This window comes from Cupressus sempervirens, chromosome 10 (genome assembly GCF_028749045.1).
Source record: "Cupressus sempervirens isolate cs-2001-9-10 chromosome 10, ASM2874904v1, whole genome shotgun sequence".
Lineage (NCBI taxonomy): Eukaryota > Viridiplantae > Streptophyta > Pinopsida > Cupressales > Cupressaceae > Cupressus > Cupressus sempervirens.
In genome coordinates this window covers 467,181,224-467,195,538 of record NC_143127.1, presented here as the reverse complement: position 1 = coordinate 467,195,538, position 14,315 = coordinate 467,181,224, and positions in this window count along the sequence as shown.

Genomic DNA, 14,315 nt, shown 5'->3' with positions numbered 1-14,315 from the left:
ACAAGATTCCTTCATGACTTTTCTCAATCACATATACTCCCCCATAAAGGAAGCATCAACATTCAATCCAAATACATAATAGTGCTTTTTACCATTGGATTGATGCAATATCTACATCATCTACTTTGAAGTAGGCATCTGGGTATAACCCCAAGCATACCTTGAAAATAATCAAATGTATCCTTAGGTAAAGACTTTGTGAATATATCCACAATCTACTCATTTGTACTAACATATTTCAGTCTAATTTCTTTCTTTGTAAATTTTTCTCTCAAAACATGATACTTAATAGATATGTGCTTCATCTTAGAATTTAATACAAGATTCTTAGACGTACTTATTATACTTGTGTTATCATAATGTATGACAATAGGTTTAGTAAACTCAACTCCAATATCCTTCAACATTTATTTCATCCACATGATCTGATGCAATTGTTTGCTACTGATACATATTATGCTTTTGTTGTGCTTTGTGAAATACAATATTGTTTCTTGCTTAGCCAAGAAACTAATCTTCCTCCTACTTGTACTCTTTACATCATCCATATTGCCTATCTAGTTTACATTAATATATGCACATAGAATAAATTCATTCAATTTGTCACACCAAAACCCAAAATTAGGTGTACCCTTTAAAACATATGAAAATTTTCTTTACAATTGTGTAGTGTACTTCTTTAGGATTGGCTTGAAATATTGCAACAATGCCAACTGCATTACCTATGTTTAGTCTTGTATGAGTCAAATAATGTAAACCTCTAATCATGAATCTGTACTTCTACTCAATAGTAGGTGTCTCATCTTTTCTAGATAACTTATGAATAGTTACCATAGGTGTACCAACATGCTTAGAACTCTCTAAACCAAATCTCTCTAACAAGTCTTTCAAATATAGTCTAAGAAATGAAAATACCTTCACTATTTTGCACAATCTGCAAACCCAAAAGTACTCCATCTCACCAATCATTCTCATCTCAAATTATTTCTTCATCTCATTAGCAAATACTTTAATTGCTTCATCATTTCTTCCAAAGATTATATCATCCACAATTACTTCAATAATTAGAAAACCATTCTCAACTACTTTCAAATACAAGTTACTATATGCAATAGCTTTAGCAAATCCCAATTTTTCCAAATATTTATCCAACCTTGCATACCAAGCTCTAGGTGCTTTCTTTAAACCATACAATGCTTTCTTCAACTTGCATACCATATCTCCTTCTTTTGTCAAAGGAAATACTTCAAGTTGCTCATTACAGACTTCTTCTTCAAGTTCTCCATTCAGAAATGTTTTCACATCCATCTGATACACTTTGAAATTTTTATTAGCCACATAATCCAAAAAAATTCTTACTACTTCAATTCTAGCAACATGTGCAAATGTCTTCTTATAATCTATACCTTCTTGGTGTGAATATCCTTTGCATACTAGTCTAGGTTTGTTTCTGACAACCTCTCCTTAAATCTAAAAACCCATTTAGTTCCTATAACATTTTTGTCCTTAGGTCTAGGAGTTGATTCCCATGTCTCATTCTTCTCAATCTGATCTAACTCTTCTCTCATAGCTTGAATCCAAAAGTCATCTTTGCTAGCTTCATCTATACTCTTAGGTTGTACTTGAGAAATCAAACATAGCTCTTAATGTACTCTATTTATTTTCATAACTCCTTTGTCTTTGCTTCCAATAATCTAATCAACAGGGTGATTCTTTGATAAGTAGGAGATAAGCTCCACATCAAGTCAAATTGTGATATTGCTATCAGGATTTAACTGTGTGATTTTGAGTCAAACTCATTGAACCATGTTTCATGAGTAGTGATTAAACATGAATCCATCTCTCATTAGAATAAATGGAACATTTAGCACTTGTTGGATCTAGGTGATGCTCATAGGGGTGAAGCACTAAGACTTCCCAGAAAGTCACCCATCCCAGTACTACTCCAACCTGAGCACGCTTAACTATGGAGTTTCCTCCATGGTTAAACCCAAAGCTTGCAACCCCATTTGCAAAACCTTCATCAAGTGTTGTGCCTTATGAACCATTCATTAGAAAGCCCCTTTAGCTCATCAATTGATTCTTTGTCAAATTCTTACTTGTTGTCACTATCTCAACTCTTACTTCTCCTCTAGGTTCATATCTTGGTTCCTCTTTCTGTTCCAAAACCTGATTCTCATTCTACAAATCATTATTAGTTTCATAAAACAACTCAATATTTTCTTGGTTAGTCTTAGAATTAGCTTCTTCATCAAAATCATAATCAAGTATTCTTTCTTGAATTCCAAACTTCTCATCCACTTTCACATTTGTGCTCTCAACAATAGTTTTAGTCCTCTGATTAAAAAATTTATAAGCTTTGATTTTCAATGAATAAGCAAGGAACATACCTTCATCACTTTTTGAGTCAAACTTACCAATATCATCATCTCTTTTGATATAACACTTGCTTCCAAAAATTATAAATACTTCACTAATGGTGCATGTCCAAACCATAATTCATAGGGTTTCGTGTTTGTACCTTTTATGATCTATATTTTGTTCATTGTATACACTATTTGTATTAACTACTTCTCTCTAGAAATTCTTTGATACATAATTTTCAAACATCATAGATCTTGTTTCTTTTGTTACAGACATGTTTCTTCTCTCTATTATACCATTCTACTCGAGTGTTTTAGGGGTCAAAAGTTGTCTTTTAATACCATTCACTTCACAAAAATTGTTAAACTCATTCAAGCTAAACTCTCCACCTCTATCAAATTTTAAACACTTAATCTTTAGTCCAGATTCATTTTCAACTCTATTCTCAAACACCTTAAAATTCTCAAATGCTTCATATTTTTCTTTAAGAAATGCTACCCATGTCATCCTAGTAAAATAATCAACATGAATCATTAATAAAATTTCACTATAGAAACCTCTTGTCTTTGTAGGACCACTCAAATCTGTGTGAACAATCTTCAACTTTGATTTTGTAGAGAACTTCTTGCTAGGAAATGAGTTTTTCTTCTTTTTAGCCATAACACATTCTTTGCATACAACATTACTAACAGTAAATATATTTCTTTCTTTCACAATATTATCAAAACTTATATGAATAAACCTTTTATGCCACAATCAATAGTTATCAAATTTCACAACCAAGCATGTAATCTATGTAGGATTTAGCTAAAAAACATTACCTCTAGAGCTTGTGCCAGTACCAATCATCTTACCATTCTTATCCTTGATGATACATGTCTTCTCTATAAACTCTAATTGATATCCCTAGTCAACCAATTGTCCAACCTTAGAAGATTATGTTTCACTCCATCAAAAAAAAATTATCTGTGTTAGTTTTACCATCAAGAGTAATAGATCCTATTCCCTTAATATGACAGCCCACATTGTTCCCAACTCTAAAAATTCCTCCATCACAACTATTGAGTTCAAAAAAAAATTCATATTACCAGTCATATGATGTGAACAACCATAGTCTATGAACCAATCATCTTTCTTCTCAACTTGTAACACTAGAGCATTTTCCTCTCTAACTTATTTTTTAGGACTTTATTCTTTTATAGCAATAAATCCAAACTCATCAACACTTTCACTCAGAAATCTTTCATCTATTTCATCATCATCAATTGCATACAAACATTCTCTAGGTTTTCTAGATTTGAAATTATTTTTGCACTTCTTCACTCTTTTAGGAAATTTGGAAGTATAGTGGCAAAATTCATCACAAGTCCAACATTTAAATATTTTCTTACCATCTAGTTATCTTCTCTCAAGTAGGGAAATTTCTTCTTCAATATTTCTTTCTTCCTCATATCTTGATCTACTATTGCTAGCATAATATCCACTAGTGTGTGTACTCCTTGATAGGGTAGGATGAAAACTCAGTGTGCTAAAAGGCAGTCTCCACTCTAGGTGAATCTCCATCTTGTTTCAAAATTATTTTTGTTTCTTCCAATCTTCCAAGAAGAGTCTCTATAGAGAACTTTTTAGTACAAGGTATCACTTGCTCAATCATCTGCATTATTTTCTTGAATGGTGGTGTCAAGGTTTTCAATATTTTCCATATGATCTCATCTTCTTGTTTAGTTCCTTCACAACTTTTGATTCTTGCAATAATTTTTGATATTATACCAATATAACATCTTATAGATTCATCTTCCATCATTTTATCTTCTTGAAATAAACATATCTAATTATGAATCTAATTCTTTGAGCATGTTTATCACCTTCAAAAGTAGATTCAAAAGCTTTCCAAATTTCATTAGATAACCTCAAATATATGTACCTAACTATACTCATTTTTAGGAAGAGCTAACAAATGTGTTTCTTTGGAAAGCATGTTACACATCAAAAAATCTCTTTAAGCTTCAATACATTCTTCAATTTTACTTTCCTCATATACTATCTTTCCATTCTTAGTCATCAGTGAATATCTTGGGTCCATGCATTACATATGTGTCTACATATTTTATTTCCATTTGTCATAATTAACACTATAAAACTTAGGACTTTATTTTTTAAAGTGATCCTCCATTGATCTCCTTAAGTTGGTAATATTTTCCTTCAAGGACTTGATTCCCTGATACTAATTGTTACAAAGTAAAGTCCACCAAGATAACTAAGAGGGGGGGGGTGTCAATCAGTTATCTAATCAATACAACTTTTATTAACTTTATTAATTCTCAAACATGTAATCAATATAACCAACAACCATAAGAAGATACCCATACACAATAACATCATATATGTTAACTAGGGAAACCCTTGATTAGAGGGAAAACCCTGGTGGGGTTGGTACCCACAAAATGATGTACTAATATATAAGTTCCTTGTAAGAGGATGAACTCTATTAGGAGATAATGAATTACATTAAGTAGATATTGGTCCATGTTAGGAGACTTTGAATCCCTATAAGGAGAATCCAACCTTGTGAGGAGTTGTGCCAACCTTGTAAGGAGATGTAGAAGGTAGAAGGACCCACTATCCAAATAGCTTCAAGACCACCAAACTCATAGTCCAACTAGCCTCTGTATTATTCCTTTTACAATAATAGAAAATAAAATTTATCTCAACAACTCATACTCTTGCTCTGTCCTCTTACTATACCTTTTCTATGCCAAAAATTTCTCAGATCTCAATATCAGATCCACAAACTCACATCACAATAATCGATTTGATCTCTTACTTGCATGTACTTTGTACTTGTAATTCACTTTCTATCTTCAAAAGCATCACATTCACAATTGCACACTTCATCAGAAGGAAAATAACTTTCCTTTATACCAAGTCCTCAAAATTAATTCATTGAGTCAACCTTAAGGCCTTCCCAATTACAATTGCACATGACCTCATTAAGATAAAATAACATGTATGCTACAATACATCTTATCATGATTACATACATTGTCAACTCACAATCTTTATAAATATTTCATACATGCAACTTATGACTTTGTGCACTCACTAATGTCATCATTAGGATTCCTTCTACCTCTATCTAACTTCACTCAACTAGAATCTATCTCTATTAGGAGATATAATCCAATTACTAGAAACCACTTCTTAGGAACTCTGTCTGTGTATTGTCTTTTATAAATCTCAAATAACTGTTATCAGTCTTCAATTTTCTACATGTGTTCTTAGCCATGTAATCTGGACAATTTGTAAAACATGTCCCCAACTGTTCTTGACCTAATCTTCAATCCTCGAACCATACGATCTCAAACACTATTTTTAAAATTTTCAACCTTCTTGGTATGTTGACATCAATGAAAACATAGTCAAGAATATAACACACAATCATGCTATCAATCTCTTCAATGCTCTAGCAATGGTAGGATACTCTGCCATAGGAACATCATCAACATTCATGCTAACATTTATCTCTCTAGCTGAGGGTTTTAATGTCCAAAAATTAGTGTGTTATGTGCATTGCATGTGTTGTTTGAATTAATTCTATTTACTTCTCTATTATTTTAGTAGCTAAATAGTACACATTTTAGAAGCTACCTTAAGATAATCAGATTGGTGGTTTGAATTAGTGGCTCATCTATTTCCACTAATTCATCCCCCTAGTGCTTATATAAACTAATAATTGGTATCAAAGCATAGGTCCTCAAGGAGACAAGCTTTACTAGTGGAGGAAAATATCGCTAAGTTCAGCATGGGCATATATAGATATGATAAGTAGATTAAAGAAGCATTTAGCATGATCAATAAAATATGAGGAAAGATAATGAAATCAATTTCCATACTTGGAGAGAACTTATGGAGAAGTTACATGAAATCTAGGATTACATTGAGCAATCATCAAATGGTGGGATGTTTGAAGAATTTGAGGAAGTTATTGCAAAACTAGAAGATTAAAGAGAAGGTTGTAAATCTAAAGTGGGAACTTGAAAGTTAGGTAGTGAGTGTGTGCGTGAAGGCCTTGAAGCAAAGAGGGTTGTAGAGGATATAAGAAAATAAAATGAATATAAATTTAAAGGCCTTAGAGTCTTCGAAATGGCATAAAATTGTCCATAATTGGGACAATGAGCTATATTTTGATAGATCACATCTTGAGCTTTCTAGTACTTTAAAGAATTTATCAATTAGACACTCAATTCAAATGTTAGGGGTTAGAAAGTTATATCTTCTAAAATAGGAAATATAAAAATGTGTTTAACACATAAATGAGTTGTAAAAGGAAGTTATACGTATTGGTATTTATTTTGATGCATCATACAAAATCTTAGGTTTGATCTAAGGTGAGTGCCATTTTTAGGTGGTTAATAGTCCATTATTTTGTTATATAGTTTGATAGTTTCATGTATTGTATCTTCTATATAATAGGTGCATTAGCTATAAGTTTTGTGTAAGAGTTTAATAGCTATTTATTTATCATTGGATCTTTAGCTAGTGATAATCATGTGAGAAGCCTTTTGTTCAAGTATGTTATTAATATATTGTTGAATTCTAAATGATGTATTAGGAAATTTTGGAGTTAGGTTTTTTCACCCAAAAGAGTTTCCCTCATGTAAATAAGTATTGTGTGTATTATAGTTATTTTAAAATTTTTTTTTTTTGTAACTATTGTAAATATTTGAGATTTTTTTTACATTACCTTGCTTTCAAATTAGTGTCGGAAGTTGTTATGCTACCTTAATTTTCTTACATGTAAGAGAAAAAAGATTCACAAAAATGAAAGGAGGAGTAACCTAAGAACTTAAAATTTATATGATAAATCAAAATGTGTTAGAGATGTGATGCATCCATTGAATTCAATATTTCAAAAAAAAAAAAAGGACACTTAGTTGTAAATTATAGAATATATATGATAGATAGTGTAGAAATGTCAATCAAAACTAGATATTTCCTTAGAGTATTTATGATTGTATGTCACTTTTATAGCTACACAATGTATAATGTGAGGGTGGATTTTACCTTTATATTTCTCTAAAACCACATATAATCTCTAAATATCTTATAAGTTCAGCTTCAACGTGTCTTACTATCTTAAGGCTACTCTTGCATAAAAATTAGTTATTTATATTTGTCAATTTTCATTTAGTAGCTATAAGCACTTCTCTTTTGTCAAAACAAGTAAATTTGGGTATCAATGTAATAATTTCAAAAAATATTGAGGACACCATTGTCAAATATGTAATATTCCCTAGATGTTAGTGCAATTTAAATTTCTTAATAACATGTAATTGATAGTATGCTATTTAATTTAATAATTAGTGGAAAGACTAAAAATAAAATTGTCAAGCATGTAAGATACCATAGATTCTTGTGTATTGTAGATGCTCTATTAATGTGTATATGTAATTGATATCATAAAATTTATAAGATAAGTCAAAATGTGTTAGGAATGTAATAAATGCATCAAATTTGATTTTTCAAAAATAAAATACCAGCACTTAGTTGGAATTAATAGGATCAAAATGGTAGAAGGTGATTTTTTAGTACTATAGAAATATAAATTAAGATTAGATAATGCCTTGGAAATGTCAAATTCTTTATTTTTGAACCTATGTCACTTTTATGTGTACACACGAGATCGTGTGAGGGTGTGTTTGACCTTTATATTTCTTTCAAACCACATTTAATCTCTAACTATTTTAGAAGTTCAGCTTCATTGTGCCTTACTATACTAAGGTAACTCTTGCATATCTTTTTTTAATACTTTTTGGCTTGCACTTAGAAGTTACAAGCACTTCCCTTTTGTCAAACCAACTAACTCAAGATATCAATTTAACAACTAATATTGATGGAGGATGCCAATGTCAAACATGTAAGGTTTCCTAGATGCTTGTGTAATTTGTGCATTCCTTAATAATGTGTACATATAACTAACAACATGTAGTTCAATTTAATGACTAGAGAATAGACTAGAGATAACATTTTTCAAACATTTAAGATGTTTGAGATGCTTGTGTAATGTAGATTCCCTAATAATGCGTACATGTAATTGATATCATAAAATCTGTAAGATAAATCAAAATATGTTAGGGATGTAATAAATGCATCAAACTCAATGTTTCAAAAATAAAATAATAGCACTTATTTGGAATTAATAGAATATAAATGATAGAAATTGATGTTAAATAGTACTGTAGAAATGTAGATGAATAATAGATAATGCCTTGTAAATAGTGAGCTTTTTAATTTATGAATCTACATCACTTTCATGTTTATGTCATGTGAGAGTGGATTTAACCTTTATATTTCTCTAGAACCAAATATAATCTCTAAATATATTACAAGTTTAACTTTAATATGCCTTACTATTATGAAGCTACTCTTGCTTATAAATTAGCTATTTCTATTTATTGGTTTTAATTTAGTAGCTATAAGCACTTTTATTTTGTTAGTAAATTTTGATATCAATTTAATAACTTCAAAAAATATTGGTAATGCCATTGTCAAACATGTAATATTACCTAGATGTTTGTGTAATGTAAATTCCTTAGTGATGTGTACATGTAATTGATATTCTATTAGTTAGTTTAACAATTAGCAAAGAGACTAAACATGTAAGCTACCATAGATTCTTGTATATTGTATATTCCATATTAATGTGTACATGTAATTGATATCATAAAATCTATAAGATAAGTCAAAAAGTGTTAGGAATGTAATAAATGCATCAAATTCAATGCTTCAAAAATTAAATATTAGCACTTAGTTGGAATTAATATGATATAAATGATAGAAGGTTCAATTTTTTAGTACTATAGAAATATAAATTAAGATTAGATAATGCCTTGGAAATATTGAATTCTTTATTTATGAATCTATGCCACTTTTATGTGTACACGATGGATCATGTGAGGGTGAATTTGACCTTTATCTTTCTTTCAAACCACATCTAATCTATAATTATTTTAAAAGTTTAGTTTTATTGTGCCTTACTATACTAAGGTTACTCTTGCATAAAAAAATAGTTTTTTTATAAAAACAATTGGCTTGCACTTGGAAGTCACAAGCACTTCCCTTTTGTCAAACCAAGTAACTCTAGATATCAATTTAAAACCTACATAAAATATTAATGGAGGATAACGTTGTCAAACATTTGAGATTTTCTAGATGTTTTTGTAATTTGTACATTCCTTAATAATGTGCACATATAACTAATAGCATATAATTCAATTTAATGACTAGAGATAACAATTTTTAGAATGTAAGATGTCTGAGATGCTTGTGTAATGCAGATTCCCTAATAACAAGTACACATAATTGATATAATAGAATCTAAAAGATAAATCAAAATGTGTTAGGAATGTAATGCGTGCATCAAACTCAATGTTTCAAAAATAAAATAATAGAACTTATATGGAATTAATAGGATATAAATGATAGAAATCAATGTTAAATAGTATTCTAGAAATGGAAATGAAGATTAGATTTTTATGTATTTACGAATCTACTTCACTTTCATGTTTACACAATGCATCATGTGAGGGTGGATTTAACCTTTATATTTATCTAGAACCACAACTAATCTCAAAATATTTTAGAAGTTTAGCTTCAATTTTCCTTTTTATACTTAGGATACTCTTGTGTTAAAAAATAACTTAAAAAAAAAAAAATTGGTGGTTTGCACTTGGCAATTTTAAGCACTTCCCTTCTGTCAATTGAAGTAACTTTGGATATCAATTTAACAACCATATTAAATATTGAGGGAGGATACCATTGTCAAACATGTAATATCATCTAGATGCTTGTATAATGTATATTCCTTAATGTGTACATGTAACAAATAACATGTAATTAAATTTAACAACTAGAGAGTAGACTAAAGATAACATTTTCAAACATGTAAGATACTTGAGACACTTGTGTAATGTAGATTCCCTAATAATGTGTATATGTAATTTGATATAATGTGTAATAATATAATATAGGTTATGATAATTGAATTTCCTACTAAAATTTTCTAGAATTGCTCATTTATTTATACAATACCAAGCATCAAACAATGACACTCTTTTGTCTTCGAGATCGTGATGTTAGAGGGTATTCACACAAAACCCTTTATTACACAAACTTATACAGTCAAATCAAATGCAAAACATACAAATTGAAAATCTTCATAGTAAACTCATTAAATATTCATTCAAATTAGTCTAGTAGATCATTACAACAATGTACATTAGTTGCAACCTCTAGGGTTGAGAAATGTGTATTCAAAACTAAAAATAAATTAATCAACAATAATAGGTACACATACGAAACAAGGTACAAATTTTCTTTATTGAGAATCACATCCTTCTAAACATCTCCAACTCTAGAACCTACAAAAATACTATACTAACTCTCAATAGAATTTAAAGAAATAAATACATCCCCAATGACTTTTTTGTTGCACACACACACACACACACACACCCCCCCATGTGCACATGTGCATGCACACACACATTCTTGTAACAAGTTATTCACATGTGTGTGTCGCCATGCACACACATAAACATGCATGTGCGCAAGCACACAAACACATGCATGCACAAACACACACACATCCTTATGCTTGTAACAAGTTATTCACATGTGTGCGTGCTTGCATGCATACACACGTGCACACACACAAACACACGTATGCACGCACACACACACACACACACACACACACACACACACACACACACACACACACACACACACACACACACACCCACACACACCTCCTTTTTTCTTGTAACAAGTTATTCCTGCCCTTAAATGAAAACTATGTTCAATTCCTCCCTCTTGCCAAAATTGGAAAGATTTTTATTTAATTTCTCATACTAATGCTTGTTGCTAAACAACTCTCTCCAATTTGTACCCAAAGAAAATGCAATGCCCAACCTAAAAAGAGTTACCCCCATAATCATTAATTGTAAACTGATTAAAATTTACAAATTTAAGAGCTATGTTGAAACTCAACTCCCCATAAGTAGTGACTTTATTTCAAAAATCTACTCCACTGGAGTGTCTAGACTCCCCATTACTACCATTTGGAATTTTTAATAAGTGATCAAAAGACATGAACACCCAAAATCTAATGCATAATAGAAAGAAATTAAAAATTTAAAACTTGTAGTTCCCTCCTCCTTCTAACTATCTAGGATGACAAAGTATAATCTTAAGTTTAAGATTAGTCCTTGAGAATAAGTGTAAATAGGAATAAGTAAGGATTGGATTTTAATTATAACATATCTTTTATATAAAATATTTTATAAGTATCTTTTATTCTAGTATAGATATATTGCAAAATTTATCTAAAGAAAGGTTGATAGATATATATTATAAAGTGATTAAAAATTAGTTGAACCTACATCTAAAAATATTTATATTTCTTTGTACTTCCATTTATTTATTTTGCAATCACTTGAGTTTTTATTTTAATTTCTAAAAAATGATTATTTATATCTCCATAATTTATAATTTTAGAAAATATTTTATTTATTTTTTATTAAATTATTTTTAAAAGTATACTTTGCTTATAATAAATATTATGATTTTGACATGTAAATACTTGTCAAATTTAACCTATAAAGATAAATGTTAACATTAACACACTTAGACCATCTCACTCCACCATTTCTATCATTGTAAAATTCCTATTGGCATTAATGATTTTTGTTACATAAAGAATAAGTAAACCATATATATATATAGTTAAAAAAATTAACCAGACTCACACTAGAACGGAATTTGAGACCCTAATAAACAAGAGGCCAAACAGTAAGAGAAATGAATAAATGAAAATTGAAATAAAAATGAGGAAGAGAAGTTAAAATATAATTTAGTTATTTTTAAATTAGAATGTATAATAGTTATTCTACAAGGATTTTACATAATTGTCATCATATATAATGAGAAGTGATCAGATATTATCAAATAGTATAATCTCCAAAAAGAGAATATAAAATAAATGCAAACTTTTAACTTTGACTTTGACTAAATGTAAGAACTCTTAACTTTTATTTTAGAATTAAAATTAAGAATTTATTTTTAAAAATTATAATTCAATAACTTTATTTAATATATCAAACAAATTTATTGAATTTAGATGATTTTACAAAATTATATATTTAAAAAATATAATTAAAAAAATATACTTAAAATTATGATATTTCATTTTACAACAAATAATATAAATTAATAAACAATTAATATATATTTATTTTCATACATACATACATACATACATACATACATACATACATACATATATACATATATATTTGTGTGTGTGTGTGTGTGTGTGTGTGTGTGTGTATACATATATGTATACATATATATATATGTGTGTATATGTTTATGTATAATATATACACATATATTTACACACACGAACACACATATATTACATAGATTTAATAATATTTATAGATTGAATGTATATTATATCTAAATTTTGTATCTTTTAATATATAATTGGAAAAAATAAATTAAATATTATTATAAAATTAGGAATATAAATATTACACACACACACACACACACACACACACACACACACACACACACACACACGTATATATATTATCGGTAAATAGTCAAAGCCTTATAGATTATATTATAGCAAAGATAAAATTATAAATGTCTTCGCTGAAGTGGGCACTAGTAGAAAAGAACAGAGAAGAAAACCTCTAGTCTTGCCCATAACCAAGGTCCAATAAAGATACAATCTTAAAAGGTGCATACCCCAGTTTCAATTTTTATGAAGGTCATCCTTCATAATTATTTATCTTAAGCTTTTATTAATTCACTAATTTTATTCAAACTTGTATACAATTGCCCAAATCTTCTTTGGGAGCTTAGGAAGGCATACCTTCCTTTACATCTTGTTTTAGTAGTATGAGTTACAAAAAGTCTCATGATAAACAAAGGAAAGATTTAAGGATGAAATTTTTTCCAAACACTCACATGTTTTGCTTGTGAAGTGAGACTCCTTTCAGTGTCTTTGCATTTACAATAACTATTTATACACATTAGACATTAGTACTTCATTACAACTAGCTATACTCATGTTACAAATTCTTATCCCTTATGGTTGAATCCATTACTTATTTTAGAGATTTAATATTAATTTTATCAAAATTTGTAAGAAACTTGACATTTAGAGGATGTATATTCATTTAAGAAGTTTGACCAATTATTTTTTAAATATGAGTTGAATGGAAAGAACAAGATTAAAAAATTCTTACAGAGTCTGAGCTATGTAACGATTGATCTTAACATGGAGTTCATCAAAGTTTTCAACTTCTATATCTACTATAAAGAAGAAAAGGAACTAAACCAAGAGAATAAATATTATAATTGAACTAATTACAATAACCCTAAAGATAATAATGAGGACCATATTCTCATCTACAAAAACTAAAAATTTAAATTATCCCCATCTTATCTCTTATTCTACAATGCAATCCATTACTAATTTTAATAGGTGATAAAGAAGAAGAGATAAATAAATTAGAGAGAAGAGTGATACAAATGAAAACAACTCCTTAGGCTAACAAAGTATCTTAAATTGGAATTCATAATTTGTACATATATACTTTACTGATTAAGGTCTTGACTAGATAGGAAGCATATATAACCAAAACAACGACAACAGAAGGAAGAAGGACAAAAATAGAACAATACAAAGGTTGCTAGCCAGACTAGGACCAACACCAAGATGACCCAGCTAAGGAAAAACCAAAAAAATGAAGACTACATGTACGAAGTAATGAACCAAAAACCACAACCAAAACCTAGGCAAAGGGCCCTATGTAACCCCTTGCCAGATAAGATCAATGATTAGGAGTCCACACAAGTTTTCCAGGACACCATGA